Source organism: Protomyctophum bolini, assembly GCF_963924005.1.
Source record: "Protomyctophum bolini genome assembly, chromosome: 22".
Taxonomy (NCBI): domain Eukaryota; kingdom Metazoa; phylum Chordata; class Actinopteri; order Myctophiformes; family Myctophidae; genus Protomyctophum; species Protomyctophum bolini.
In genome coordinates, this window is record NC_137883.1 from 19292258 (window position 1) to 19309473 (window position 17216).

Below are 17216 nucleotides of genomic sequence, written 5' to 3' on the forward strand. Positions count from 1 at the left end.
ACACACACACACACACACACACACACACACACACACACACACACAGTGTTTTCAATGCTGAGCTTATTGAAAAATAATTATTAGAACTCTAAGTATACTGAAGCATACTTGATACATTCTGATCTTAATGCACCCAAATAGTGTCTAGTTATCTTGTATATGGGTTCTCTCTCAGTTCTATGCCTTTCTATACAGTACATATATACAACTAAACTGCCCCACATCTGAAAACCCCATATCTACTTATCAGTGCCTCCATAAAATGGTTGAAAGGTGTAAACTTTATGAATGCTATCTTCTATACAGTAAATAGGATACAGTGCAGGATTATAAATCCTCAGTGACAGGGACCCCAGAGATTACACAGGGATGCTGCATTGATTGTGGAGCATGTCTAAATAATACTATTTAATTCATTTACTCATTTACTTATTTGAATTAATAAAACATAATTTGAACCAATCTGTATCGTAACCTATATTAATAAATTATAACTACATACTAAAATACAAAATACTTCTGGCAATTTCCCCCAATCTCTGTTTCGTGGTTTGTTTTTTTGTTTTTCAACCTGAGGTTGTGAGAGAAAAAGAGATAGATGCAGAGGAAGGGAGAGAGGGAGAGAAAGAGGTAGAGGGAGAGGGAGGGAGAGAGGGAGAGAAAGAGGTAGAGGGAGAGGGAGGGAGAGAGGGAGAGAAAGAGGTAGAGGGAGAGGGAGGGAGAGAGGGAGAGAAAGAGGTAGAGGGAGAGGGAGGGAGAGAGGGAGAGAAAGAGGTAGAGGGAGAGAGGAAAAGAGGGGATGCAGAGAGAAAAGGAGAGAGGGGCCTGGCTATTGTCATTCAATGGCAGAGCCATTTTGGAAAATCACCGCTCCTGTTGCGTTCCTATTGCCTTCTTGCCAGTATTCCCTAAAGGCTGGTCTACATGGAACGCTTCCTCTTATAATTTCCAGGTTATGTATACAAATCCCCCATGGCAGAACAAATGAAGAAGTGAGTTTCTTAGCATAACATGTGGAGGGCATGGGTGAATGATGGAATGAGTGCACGCCATGATTAAATTAATAACTACATCACAGAAGAAAGGTAGCGATGAATGAAAATGATTGAAATTTACAGCCATTAAAAAAATATTAACAGTGTCACAATAGCGTGTAAATAGCTGCCTTGACGAATCATTCTATTGCTTTCCACATCTCGCAATAAAATACACATTTGGATTCTCCCGAGACAATTTACAGCTACCAACGTCTACATAGCAGTGTTTAAGCTAAAAGCTCATCCATTACCAGAAGGGACTATAATAATTGTGATCTATGCCTGCTCACTCAGCAAATAATCAATCACAGTCATTTAAGCCTATAGCGTGTTTAAACACGGGGATGCTGCAGGACTAAAAGCTAGGGGTGTAAATAACCAGACGGGGGGAACAATAGTCCTGCATGTAGACGTCCACAACTCCATGCAATTAGAGACAGTTCAAAACCATACTGCACTGTTTCCCAAACAGTGCGTCGGGACCCGTTTGGGGGTCACAGACAATTTTTATGGGTCACGACTTATATTTTTAAATATAATTCAGACATTTTAAAACAAAAAACAAACGCATCTAAGAAATTCCATAAACCAAAACAAATTATAATTAAGAAGTATATAGTGAAAATAAGCTCACAAAGTGGCACGAAGCGACATGTTGTATTGTGTGCTTGTAGATCTGCTATATTCACTGGGTTCTGGGCAAACGTCAAATCTCTTTTGACACACACACACACACACACACACACACACACACACACACACACACACACACACACACACACACACACACACACACACACACACACACACACACACACACACACACACACACACACACACACACACACACACACACACACACACACACACACACACACACACACACACACACACACACACACAATCATGCTACTCAACACACTCTCGCTGCAGGGTTGAGAGCAGCACAGGGGATTATGTAGGAAAACAAATAGGTCATTATGTTCCCTAAATACAGCCCCAACCATGCATTTGTGTGGTTATCACAATTACCTCAATTCAGGTGCAGGTTTAACCCCTGTGTGTGTGTGTGTGTGTGTGTGTGTGTGTGTGTGTGTGTGTGTGTGTGTGTGTGTGTGTCTTTCTGACTTTCTGTCTGCGGCTATAGAAAACCACCAACCACCACCGAATGTCTCATGCCATTAGGCCAAGGAAGTAAATACGGGAAAATATTTCCGCATATTGTGAATTAGTTTGTGTGGGGTAAAGAATATTGGTACAGACCAAGATCGTTTCCATCATCAGGAACTCCTATGAGGGACTGACATGCAAGGTGGTCCACGGAGGGCAGCTCACAGAGTCATTCCAAATGAGGACTGGGGTCTGCTCTCAGTCTCACCCTTTTTTCTTCCTGTTAGCCATTGACTGGATAATGAAGACCTCCACGGCACAGAGAAGGTATGGAATTCAGTGGACACCTTGGATGCAACTCGACGACTTGGACTATGCAGAGGATTTGGCACTACTGTCGCACACCCAACAACAGATGCAGGAGGAGACCAACAACATGGCAGCCTACTGTCGCACAACCCAACAGATGCAGGAGGAGAGCAACATGGCAGCCGTTTCGGCACAACTGGGACTCAACATCCACGAAGGCAAGACCAAGATCCTCAAGACCAACACAGTCAACACCAATGGAATCACACGGACGGCGAGGCATTGGATCAAGTTGAAGCCTTTACCTATAGGCAGTGTGATCGACACGCAGGGGGGCACAGATGCTGACGTTAGAGCTCGAATCTGTAAAGCCTGTGCATCATTCATCCAATTATGAAACACCTAGAGTTCCAAAGAACTGACTCCCGACACCAAAGTTAGGTTCTTCAACACCAACGTCAAAGCGATCCTCCTATACGGAGCAGAAACATGGAGAACTACAGCTGCCACCATCAAGAAAGAAAGTGCAGGTCTTCATTAACAGCTGCCTGCGGAGGATCCTCCACATCCGATGGCCAGACACCATCAGTAACAATGAACTCTGGCAGAGAACAAACCAGCTTCCGGCAGAAGAAGAAATAAGGAAACATACTGTAGATGGCGATGGATAGGCCACACCCTACGAAAGCCTGCAAGTAAGACAAGCCCTAACATGGAACCCACAGGGCAAGCGGAAAAGGGGTCGCCCAAGAAACACCTGGCACAGAGACCTGGAGGCAGACACAAGACCATGAAGATGACCTGGAAACAACTGGAGAGAACAGCTCAAGACAGAGATGCCTAGAGATTGCTTGATGAGGGCCTATGCCCCAGAAGGTGTATAGGCGTAAGTGTAAGTAAAATGTATAAAGGGCTTAAATCTAAATCTACAAAGTAACTAGTAACTACAAATTTAAAATAAAAGTACAATATTTGCCTCTGAGATGTAGTGGAGTAGCTATTTTCAGCTTGCAACCAAGTGTACAATCAGGCCTACCAACATATATATTGTAGTCGACTAAATCAACTGTAGATTGACTAAAACTACAGTTGCCTTCCCCTGGCCAGCCGGGGTGCCTGATGGAGGGGAAAGGAACTAGTTGGAATAACGCATTCCTTCCACGCGTTACGTCCATGGGAAACTCCCCCGTCACGTGAAAAGAAGTGGCTTGGACTCCTCATGCATAGAAGGAAGCATGAGGTCAGTCTGTTGCTCTCCCCAGGTTGGCGGGGGAGTGTAGAGTCCAGGATTACATTAGGTATAGCCGGGTGAAAAAGTGGGTTACAAAATTGTGGGATAAAAATATATATATATATATACAAAAGACAAATACATGCACTAAAGTGATAGAAGTGCTAAATATGCAGATTATGACAATTAAGAGATTTGAATTACTGGTTCTCAACATGGAGTCCAGGGACCCTGAGGGATCCTTGAGGGGGTTTCAAGGGGTCCCCAGCAATATGTGACTGAATTAGGAACCAAATAGATCATGCTGGGCCCGTAACAAATATAACCAAATGTTCCCTATACAGGTCATTTTGGTTCCATTTGTATACTCACAGACTTAAATGAATGTAACACTGAGGATTTCACAGTGTATATTGGGGTCCAGTCCCAAAGATAAATAATAATAATGTTTTACGCAGATCGGTTCAGTTATGTAAAGACGTAACTGGGCCTGTTATAGCGCCACCATCAGGCTGATTTGAGAAATGTGAAGTGGCATTTCTTCCTCAGCCTATAGTGGGAATATGCGTACACAGTTTCCCCACAATCGAACACTGCGTTGATGAGTTGCTGCATTTTGTACTTTGGAAGCCAATCTTAGCCAATCAGGATGGAATATGAGAAATGAAACAAACCCATCATGATCATAAGACTATAGAGATCATGTGTATCGATTTGTGTGAAATGTGGATAAAAGCTGAAGGAGTAGGCCTACTATAATAAAATGTGTTTTACATATGTTGGCCTCCTGGTGGCACTATAAGTAGATTTACTTAAGTATACTGTAGTTAGTTTACTTGCAAGTATTTCCAATTTAGAATACTTTTACTTCTACTCCACTACATCTCAGAGGCAAATATTGTACTCTTACTCCACTACAACTTTAGTTACTATAGTTACTTTGATTATATCTTATATACAAGTGAAAAGGTGTACCCATACTCATTCTTCATGCTCTATCTCCGACCGAACCACACTTTTACCACACATCTCTATATGCAAAATAAATTCGCCACCCTCCCCGAACTGACATAGCCTATTTTTTAGCCGTTCAAGTTTCTTATTTACTCTGCAAATATTACTTTTATGAAAATCACGATCGAGCCAGCAGATAAACGGGTGCCACAACACGCCGAGAAACAAGGAATTTAACCACGCTACTTGCATACACTGCAACTCGCTTACAATTCGCAAACCTGGCAACACTGCCTGCCTCTTACGTCACCAGCTCTGCTCCTCCTGGCCTCCGTAGTCCGTCGCGCTCACAATCTGTCGCAGCCATCTTGCTTTTCTTTTGGATGGGCGAGTGGACATTTAATGCTAATAAATTAATTATAGGTCCAGCAAGCAAATCATGATGGTCTGATTGTGCTCAATAGGTCACAATAACATTCCGAAATTAGGTGTTGTGTTTTGTATGGCATTTTCCCCAGTAGTAGTTGCATATCTATCTCAGCTTTTGCCTGATAGCACACATGCTAACGTCAGCAGCCATAGCAACATACAGTGTGCGCAGACATAACATGAGTTGTTTACAACACAAACACACGGCCTTTTCACCACGCAATACACACAACAGCTCGGGAGTTATTAAACCGAACGTGGACGCTGTTTCAGTGTTACATTTGCTGCGCATATCGGAATAATTGTAACGGCATGCATGATAAATGTAACAACGCTAAAAAACACCATTAAACATATCGTTTTCACCTTAAAGCTATTACATTTCATTGAAGCAACTCCTTAGCATTGTTTTCATACCATGGATGTGATAAGATAATGTATCAAACATAAGGGAAATATTAAATAGGATCGGGTGTACCAGTTTGGCCATTTCTTTTTTTTCAATGGGGCAATACATTGATTAAACAAACGTTTGATTGATTGAGTTGTACAACGTTATACAACCCTAAACTAATTTTAGAATACACTACACAATACAATACAATTTTAGAACATATTTTGCACGTTCCATTTTTTTACTCAGAGATCCCTTTAGCTACACATGTAATATTTCCAGGCAACGGACCTACACATGTCAGCTACCATAAACCACTTCAAGTTATTAGGACGAAATAACTGACAGGAGTGACGGTGCTGTGCTGTGAGTAAACTAATAGGGGAGAGCCGCCAAGGATGTAACATTTTGCACGTTTCATTCTTTTACTCAGAGATCCGTTTAGCTACACATGTAATATTTTCAGGCAACGGACCTACACATGTCAGCTACCATAAACCACTTCAAGTTATTTTTTTGATAAAACAGGTCGGGAGTTATTCAACCGAACGTGGACGCTGTTTCAGTGTTACATTTGCTGCGCATATCGGATCAATTGTAACGGCATGCATGATAAATGTAACAACGCTAAAAAACACCATTAAACATATCGTTCTCAGCTTAAAGCAATTACATTTCATTGAAGCAACTCCTTAGCATTGTTTTTATACCATGGATGTGATAAGAAAATGTATCAAACATAAGGGAAATATTAAATAGTATCGGGTGTACCAGTACCAGTTTGGCCATTTCTTTTTTTTCAATGGGGCAATACATTGATTAAACAAACGTTTGATTGATTGAGTTGTACAACGTTATACAACCCTAAACTAATTTCAGAATACACTACACGATACAATACCATTTCAGAACATATAATATTGGCCAATATGTCAAATATGTAAATATTACATATAATGGCATTGAATGGAAGCGGACCATTTGTAACACATGTTACAAATGACCCGCTTTTGCAAGTTTTCTTTGCAGTTGCTTACAGACCAGAATGAACGTGAATTCCGTCTAAACACGATGCAAACTAATGAAGAACATAAGCATGAACACATCCATGTGGATTTTTATTCACCAACACCAAAGACAAAAATTGTACCACACATATACTCCAGGTGTAAAATTAGACGCATTTTGAAGGTAAACACTTCAAACTTCAAACTCCTGGCCACGTAGAGTACGTTGCTGTACACATACTGACGCGATGGCGTCATGGTGGCGTTGACCAATCAAGATATAACGTCCATGTTACAACCGTGAAGCGTTACAACCTTGGCGGCTCTCCCCTACATTTGTTACTAACATTAGGTTGTGGCGAAGTAGACACGTGGCCAGCAGATACTGTGTTTTGGACAAACAGGCTAGGTATTGGTGTTGATTTGGGTCAACTGGACAAACAGCGTGGTGTTGTTTTGTGTCTGTGTTTGTGTTGGAGCGCCTCAGTGTGGCCGTACAGGTCATGTGCAACCTCTTCCACAGAGAGATGGAGACACTAAATCTCAGCTGGACAAACATGTTTGCATGCATGCATCGCTGCCTTGCATGCTGTGTGCTACTGTTGAGTCTGTCACTTACTTTCACTGATTTATGGCATTGTCTTTCTGTTAAAATCCAACTATGTTAATTTAAGAACTCTGGGCATATAGGTCATTGTTTATTCACTGTGCACACGTGTAGCCTATTGTATGTCAGACTGTATGTCTGTCCCACAGTCACAATCCTTTAGTACTTAGGCTGTGGAAATATTCAGGACAAAACAATGGTACATTTCCAATAACCCATTCGTTACTACATGTGGAGTCAACTCCCGCCATTTATTTCTTCCCATAGTGCGTGGCAAAGTCGCTCTGGGATGAGTGCGCGCGTAGCGCGCACGAAATTCTAGTATTATTACAAAACAAAACACTCTATACATTTCGGTCATTCGAAAATAGCCGATCTATATGCAATGTGTCCCATCGAGATGCATTGTGAGCTTGTAGATCAGCTATTCTTTCTGTCCAGGATTTGTATCCATTTGAAAACGTGAAATTGGACATTCTGCATAACGAGTGCTTTCTATACTTTTGGTACTTTACTTTGGTACATGTTGATGCCAATACTTTCATACTTTTACTCAAGTACATTTTTAATTCCGGACATTTACTTGTATAACAGAGTATTTCTACATTGCAGTATTGATACTTTCACTTAAGCAAAACATGCGAGTACTTTTTCCACCTATGATTTGCAGTCACATATCAGACAGAGCTTTCATTCTGCCAATTACATGTCATGGGGGATTATCATCATCTCAACCATGAAATGCATGCACTGGCTTTCTACAAGAAACCCTGTGAAGCTGAACTATGCTATGCTGCCGTGTGAGTGCCATACTGTGCGTGTATCCAGGAGATTTTGACACATGAATTGTGTCAATTTGGGTTTTTCTATATGCACAGAACATTTCAGCACAAATTAACCAAAAACATGCCCATTCATTTTAGTTACTTTGTACGACTTTGACTCTTGTCTTGAATGGTTGAAAGACCACTACCAAGTCTTATGCATTATGAGTAGGCTACCTCAATATAATGTTTAAACATGGCACTGTCCAATTGTCCATCATCATCAGCTTTGATAAAATGCCTGAACTTGAGCCATGTGTTGTGAGCTTGTAGATCTGCTATTTTTGGTGAGTGACACATTATGATGGTTTCTTTGTAAGCAAGCTAAATGCAACAAAATCCTCAGTGATGCCTTAACTCAGAGTAAACACTATACACTGAGTTAAACTACAACACAGCAGATTTTAACTATATAAGAGATCAGCTCCATGCTGTAATCCGGCACTTTTCACCTTGATTTTGAAGCTGACCCTACGTATAGGATATATGACATGAAAAAAGGAAGGGCCTGTGAGCCCGCTCTCCCCGCCTGTCAGTTGAGTTAATGCTCCAAGGTATTGCAGCAAGTGTCTATAGGTAGCATCACAATCCGTCATGTCACTGAGCACACGAGACAGGTAAAACTGGGGTCAAATGGAACAGCCGTCGATCTATTCCACAGCTATAAGCATAGCATAAGCAGTATTTTTACAAAATGTTTTCTGTCAGTTTGTACAGTGAGTAACTATACTGTATATAGTCACCACCATATACACGTATAGAGCACCGAAGTCTGTTGTCACTTTCAGTAGAGGGCGTCAGTCCCCAGGTTCATGTATTTGTTTAGTTGCATTGAAATCCCCATTGAGGCGATTTTAGATCGCCTCATATAACAACTGTGTTTGAAAAATAAACATGTCACCCCGGCCGCTTCACTCATATGGATATGAAGAATCAACTGACTGAGAGAAAACGCTAATGTTACTGCTGCTGAAGCAGTTAGATTTTCGCTAGAAGCAGACTGTATCATATATGAGTGACTGACTGTTGCAAACGATATGTGCAAACGAGACACCTCCCTAACAATAACGCCGAGACAGCTTGTTAATTTTTGGACCACAACGCTTATAGTAGACGATATTAAGATCACCCCATGTTATTCTCCATAGAGAAATTACTTCCGCGAACCAGGGGAATCGTCGGGATGAGCGAGTTACGTCAGGACTTCGGTGCTCTATACATGCAAGTCAGTATGGCTATAGTGCGTGTGTGCTTGTGTGTCTCTCTCTCTACATATATATACATATACATATACATATACATATACATATACTTATACATATACATATACATATACATATACACATACACACACAAAGTCTTGAAATATGAAATGTACTGTAATTCTGCATGCAAACTGTTAATAAATATTTCAATCAATCCATCAATCAATAAGTGGACTCTCTTAAGTTAAAAGTAGGCCGGAATGAGCCGGTCTCCAGTGAATGGCGGTGCGGTGCAGCGGTGGGGCTGGAACCTTCATCAGTAGCACTAGCTGCTCATCTCACCGCCACTGAATTGCTGTGTAGCCTATAATCCTCCGTTTCATATGGGTTGCTTTTAACATGCACGTTAGTGCACCAGGCGCCAAAGAGAATCGCTTGTTTACAGTGAGCGCGTCGATGGTCAGTTTTTATGATGTTGTTTAATCCAGAGTCGAGAGGAGGCTGTATAGCAGAGCACAGACAACCAGGCTCCACCAATGCAATTTCTATAGGCTATAGGCTATATGCTGCTCAAGATAGACAGGTGTAAATCTCTCCTATAGGGTCTTTACTCGGCACTCCCCGCGACACTTAGCCTATACCTGAAGGTAAATAAATGCTTTATGGCCAAGTAGCTGCATGAAATGAAGCACCTTTCTTGCCTATCCCCCCGTGGCCCGCCTAAATAAAGAGTATACACTCCAAGATGTTACATTTATTTATTTGGTATGATTTAAAATAAAAAATATTAAATAATAGTAGACTTGGGTTTTCACCCAATTTGCTATTGCTTAAATCTCATGCCTGACCCCTGTAGGCTAGGCCTATTGTAGACATATGCATAATTACTTTGGACATATCAAGCCATGCATTGCACCAATTAGGCAACACATGTCAATTAAAGTGAACGTTTTCCTGTTGACGCATGAACTATAGGCTACGCATTCTGGGTTCTCACACCTGAAATGTGTGCACCATACAATTACCATTACAGACACCAGACTGTGTCCGCGCCTTTATGCCTTTGGAATACAATGGACATTCACTTATGGAACCAACTCTCTGATCCCGCCCCGTAGGCTATATGCTTTGTCGCATTCTCGTGTGGCACAAGACATGTCATGCACCAAACACAAAGAATAAGTGTGTGTGTGTGTGTGTGTGTGTGTGTGTGTGTGTGTGTGTGCGCGCGCGCGCGTGTGCATGCGTTCGTGCGTGTGTGTGTGTGTGTGTGTGTGTGTGTGTGCGTGCGTACGTGTGCGACAGTGCGCGTTGCTTTGTAGTGAGAAAGAGAGCGAGTGGGGTGTAGGGGGGTTATTATACCAAAGCTCTGCAAAGTAGGTCTGTGCCACTCTTGATTAGGGATTGTTCCCAAAATATGGTTGCAGACATGAGATAATGAGGTCCTGTGATAACGCGGGTCTCCTTTAGGTTCCCATGAATCGAGACTGTCGCCATGCAGTCCACAGAACGACACTGTGCGACTGCGTCGGCACCACGCTACTCACTTCTCATTTGTTGCGCACAAAAGCTGATCCAACCCAATCCGCCCTAACAACAGGGGCAGGGGAACGAAACGTTCCCGAATCCCGGCCCCGTATAAAGTATAATGTTCAAATATTCACTTCTCTCCACTAATTAACTGGAATCCCACCTTATTCTTTGATACAGTGACCAATTAATTTGCCATGTATGCCAAAGCCTACAAAGGGAGACCTTTGGCAGCTCGGTCGCCAGCAACAATTTTGTGAAGCTCTGTCTCTGTGGCTTCAAGGCAATGGATATTATTAGGCAGATGACCTCGGCGAGGGAAAGGTTATAGGCTTTTCACTGCCTCGGTTGGACAACTCAAACTCAGATGTTTCCTAATCGGATTTTAATTGGTTGGTTGGAGGGTTGGTGCGCTTGTGTCTCGTCCGCGTGTGCATTCGGATGGATCTGATGCTTATTTCACAGGACTCGTTATAAATATCTGAACAATACACATGCACTAATCTGATTCTGGGAAAAGGACATGCATATTACGAAATACCATTCCACAATTCCGGGTGGCGCCATGCTGTAGAAAACATGGGCTGTGATTTCAGTTGAAATCAACAGGTGTTAACAACAATTCAGAATCGTTTTAAAGAATTGAGTTAATAACTGCAGCATAAACTATAGGTGACATTACTCACTCAACTGCAAAACACCAGTTGCTGGTATGCCCCACTTTTCAAACTTGGATGAAGTTATGGATGAACATTTTAGATATGCATGGCCACACATTAGCCTCAAAGGGCAGTCTCTTTTTCTCTCCTCTCACCAACCTCTGCTGTCTTTGCGACAGTTGCACACAGCCAGCCCCTTTCTGCTGTATAGGCCAGCCAGGTTCAGCTCACGTTCAAATACTCCCCCTCATTACCCCAAAAAATGTCTTTATGCAAAACATCTGTGGGAACTTCAATAAATGAAAGCACAACTCCAAACCGCATCCTACTTATTTTGATTTTAATGTGGTTTTCGTGTATCGTCTAACTTAGTAAATAAGACCAGTCTCATATTTCAAATGTCACAAGCCTCTTGACAACTTGTAATTTGAACACAAAAAGCAAGGAAAGCCATCAGCTTTAAAGAAACTCTAGGCCTATATACCGGTAGGTGAGTTAAGGGTATGACTGCATAACTTCAGTTTATGCATATAGCTGACAGCATGGCCTATACAGAAACTAAACGCATGCAACTTATGTTTAGCTATAGGCAATATAGCATTAGCCCACTTTGAATAGTCATACATTGATCTTTAAAAGAAAACTTTAAGTGACATATTTGGGACATACATGTATGCACATGCATGTATAACGAACTAAATCGCATAATTAAATGTGCATGTTCACCACGTGAACTAGGCCTATAGAAATTGTCAAGGCATAAAGACAAATAGAGCTAAATATTAGGGTGCCGGATTTCTCATTGCTCATGGTAATACAATAATAGCAATGGCCTGTAAAATATATATACAAGAATGTTTAGCATTTATCCACATTAACTAGAAAGTAATTAAGTTCAGAGAGTGTCTGCGTTTAATAGGCCCAACTTCCCAAGGCATTTACAAAAGCTGTCTGCACATTTGTTGAGCAACGCAACACATTTCCAGCAAGTTAAAAACTAGGCCTGGTCTATTGTTAATTGTTTAAACAAAAATGAAAGCAAATCAAATGTGAAAATAATGAATCATGGGCGTAGTTGCGGATTATTTTAAAGTATGTTGTCCCGATTTAGGCAAATGAAATGTGCCTCTCTCTCTCTCTCTCTCTCTCTCTCTCTCTCTCTCTCAATAGTGCATACGTCTAAGACACGAAGGCCCCTTGCCCAAAGGAATTATCAGTAAATATTTAGAAGCCATAATGGCCTCAAAACTTTTAGGAGGGAAGCCATCCAATTCGCAGAGGAGAATGTGGGGGATTCAATTGACCGCACTCAACGTTGCCGTTTGAGCTTCGCCGCATGCACTTCAAATTGTTGTTCCCGCTACTGACAAAACCGTTAATTCACCCAGAAACAGGGGGTCAAGTTTCAGCAAAGCCAGGGAAAAAAGGAGCCGCCAATTTACAGAAACATTTGTATCATAGACCACAAGGCTTTCACTCAAACACCTATAACTTCCATTGGCTGTGTGGGCTCTCATAAAATAGCTATCGACAGGACATCAACGAATATTGAGAGTATTTGGCTTGAAAAATAATTTCCAGAATTGTTTCTTTAGAATATAGGGGGAAAAAATATATATATTAATATAATATTGACCAGCAGGCAATTCAGCTAATCAATGATTTCACAATATACATGCATGTAGAATGTAGATCAATGATCAATTTGATTTTTATTTATTTCATTAATAAGTGAAGCTGATTTGTAAAGTATATGTTATAATGGTTTAGTCTATAAACACCTTTTCATATAATGCAATATTTCAGAATTATAGGCCAATTTTGAATGGCAGAAGATGCATGTCTAAATACAAAAAAATAACTAATCATAATTATATGTATATAGGCCTATCGATTTCGCTAGCAAATCTCCAATATTTTGTCTTGCCTAAGTGGACATAGCCAATTGATGGCATTGAGTTAACATGTAGGCTAATTTTGTTATGTTTGATTATTGAGTTATTTAACTGCTTACTGCATGGTGTGTCACATTAAATGTTTCTTCCCCCCCCCCCCACAGACATAAAGAGCATCTTTCATCCAGCACTGAACTGAAGTGTTTGCTATGAAGCTCCCTCTGAAAATGTTGAAGGATCCGGCCTGAGGGAGCACCTTTAGGGAATGGCAATTAAGGGAATCTTACTCAAAGTGAACCTGAACACCTGCAGCGTCTGCAATGATGTTTGCCAAGAAAAAAAACCGACATACTGTATACCACATAGATTCTGGGAAAGAAAAAACTTGGCAGTCTTCTTTTGACTTCAGGGCATTGACACCTGAACATGCCATGATGAGCAGAGGTTTACATGGGCCCAGATAGAAGAACATAAGGCATGCAAAGCCTTTCCCACAATTGTCATAAAGTCATATGAGAAAAGTCTAATGTGACGTGATTGTAGGCACATGAGGGTTGATGCATAAAAATAATACTGATTCCCAATGTTATAGGCTACTTAGCATGGACTTATAGTTTAAAGAAAATATTGTATTTTATCCATTAACCCCAATACCAACCCCAACCCCAATTCAGGTTAAGAAAATGTCTGATTGTGGGACTATACAGACATAAAAGGCATGTATCCAACCATCCCCAAGCCATCAATGAAAATCAGCACTGGTTTCCCTTACCCACCCTCTCAGACTGCATGGCACTTGCTTTTCCGCCTATGGTTTTCCATTTCAAAGCTCCCTGTCTCCATGTAAATACCAAAACACAGTAATCCAATCTGACCCCATTGCAAATTTTCCAGAAACTATGGGGGGGCCCAGTTTTGACATGAGCCACACACTTATCCCACTTAACCTCTAGAGAGAAGCCACCCTAACCCCTTAGCACAAGATTCCCTTAGTAAAGGAATGCATGGCTTTATGCTGCTCTCCACTTAAAAGCACCAGGTTTCGGTCTTGGACTCAGTGACGGAGCCCTATAGCATCCTGAGACTCTGAAGTCAAAGAAAAGTAGCACAAAGCCGATGCCTATGGCAGGGGAGCTAAATGGACAGCAGATACTCCCATTAGAGCAGCTCCCTATGCTCACAATACAAACCTAAAACTGTCCCAAAACTGACTGACAAGGAAGACTGTGCCTCTGGACAACAAACAAACAGATAAATACAGTGGAAAAACAGTATTTATACTATTGCAAACTTAATAAAAAAGGAACCAGAGGACTGCTCTGTTTCCCATTTGCCATTGTTTGTTTTATAGCATGCAAAACTGGTTTCAGTAAGATTCTGTGTTCTTCAGTCCAATAATAAAGATACTTATCTACAAGGGCTGACAAAGGGTGGCATGTAACGTGAAATAAATACACAGTCCACACACAACTAATTACCATGAACATCCATACAGCTCCCATGCAGCTGCAGCGGAGTAAACTTGACTGCTGTTTGTTGCATTATGCTCTACTGCTGATGCATGCCCATATAGACTGAATTCTTCAGATAGGACTGTTTGGTAATGATATAGTCATGAATGAGTGTTGTTATTGTTTATACGGTGTAATAGCTGAAGAACTAAATTGATCATACATTTTACTTGTTTAGGAATCATCAAAAAGTTGCATTCCATGAACTACAATATCATCATGCCAACTTATAAATAAACATAATACAAACAAATCGAAATGCACTACCATTTTCCCTGTCAATTTGCAGTCGATGCAGTGTTGTCGATAAACACATCCCCTAATTAACTAAAATAGTTTCTCATCAATACCTGTACCAGGCCAGTGGAAGAATTGATGAGACCAAGGGTTGACTTGCATAAAAAATGACTGACAGGTACAAATCATTGACAGGTAAAGAGTTTATCATGCTTCTAGGAGATTGACTAAACCATACAGGCGATTCTAGAAAGTGCATTTCACAATTTCTGTCCATTTAAGCCAATAGCTCCAATTGATCAATATGAGTTCCACCTAAATCTTTAGAGTAAATGGTTACCATTTAGAAAGCCATTATAGTGTCAATTGCCTCCAACGCGCGTGCACGCACACGCATACACACACACACACACACACACACACACATGCGTGCGCACACACACGCGCGCGCAGACATGCACACACGCACGCACGCACGCACACACGCACACTTTTGTATCAGGATGTCCATAATGAAGTTTGGGATAACTGAAATATAGCTGAATGGACTAACCTTGTGTTGTTTCCTTTCCATATCACGCTGAGTTAGGGCTGATGACTGCCACCAGACGACATCCTCCATTCAGCATAGGTGCCACCAAGTCTGTCCAAGCTTATCATTTACAATCTGCAAATAAACAGCACAGCACACATTACATCACTTACAGCTCCATGATCAATTCTAGGAATGCCATTGATGGTTTACTTAATGAACTGACCAAGTGGTAGAGACAGCATTATAGTTTGGACATAAAGCATTGTAAACCATGACCACCACTTAAGCCTCATTCTTCGCTGTATAACAAATTGTGAAAATAGAACATATTTTGGTATTTTTTTTTTAAATGTTGAACATTTTTGGTCCATTTCTTTTTAACTATAATGACGGCCAAAATATAGCTGAATGTTCAGTTCATTTTGTTTTATCGATGACATCTACAGAAACCTGGGAGTGACATAGATAACTATAAGAAACAAACATTAGGTAGGATAAACAACTGGTTAGACTGAACAGCTGAAAAGTTTAAGGCGTTTGTTTTCCATTTGAATGCTGTCTTTGCTCGCCACATTGTATGTATGTGGACACTGGACAGCAGTGGATTCTTCAATGTTGCATGCTATTTATCAGACAGCGTTAAAATCCACACCGTCCTTTTGCACTGCCAGGAATCACCCACCCACACAGAGTGAGAGATTTTAGAGCCTGTCTAGACAAATATACTGCGCCTTTTGATTTTGATATACATGATCACAGTGGATGTATAAGAGGCAAGCATTGACAAAGTCAGCCTCATCAATCAGTTGTGTCAGCGGAGACCTTTTTTATGGCCTCTCGGAGTCCCTGAGAGCCCTAACCCTGTAAAAGTTTATATAGTGTATTGACCATTCTCTGGGTTGCTTAGCTAATGAAGCTGCCTGGGCCAAAGAGAGACTGAAAGGCTACTGCCGTGTCAACACTACTTCCTATTTGATGACACCTTCCACTAAATTGAAATGTGCTGCTAATGGGGGCAAGTGTTTAAAGAAGAATAAGCCCCTGTAATTGGCACAAGCCTGACCTCACATACAAAGGGGAGGCCACTAAGCCTGTTGTGGACTGGTTCATTTTGGGTCTGTTGTGGCCGTATGAATGGCTCATGATGCAGTTATACATGCATGCATGTCAGGTATATTTAAATTCTTCCTGATGGACAGAATGCTGTGACCAACAGCTTGTCACATTTTTAACTATACAGCAGATCGGAATTCAAGACATATAAGCCATGCACCATGTCCTGTATCTCCATTAATTACTGTGAGATAAACGCATGTGTTGCTGCACACACATATGCTATACATGCACGTGAGCGTGCACGTGCGCACACACACACACACACACACACACACACACACACACGTACGCGCACGCACACGCACACGCACACACACACACACACACACACACACACACACACACACACACACACACACACACACACACACACACACACACACACACACACACACACACACACACACACACACACACACACACACACACACACACACACACACACACACACACACAAGCCAGAGCATTACTTTAACTTGAAACTAGTTTCTCAGTGAAGAACTTGAACTAACTAATGAACTAAAATATTCTCCCAAGGAGCATGACACGTGACATGAGGCCCATCCACAAGTCCTCACAACACGGCTAGAGTGTTGGAGGTATCTTCTTTAAAATCGATACACTTT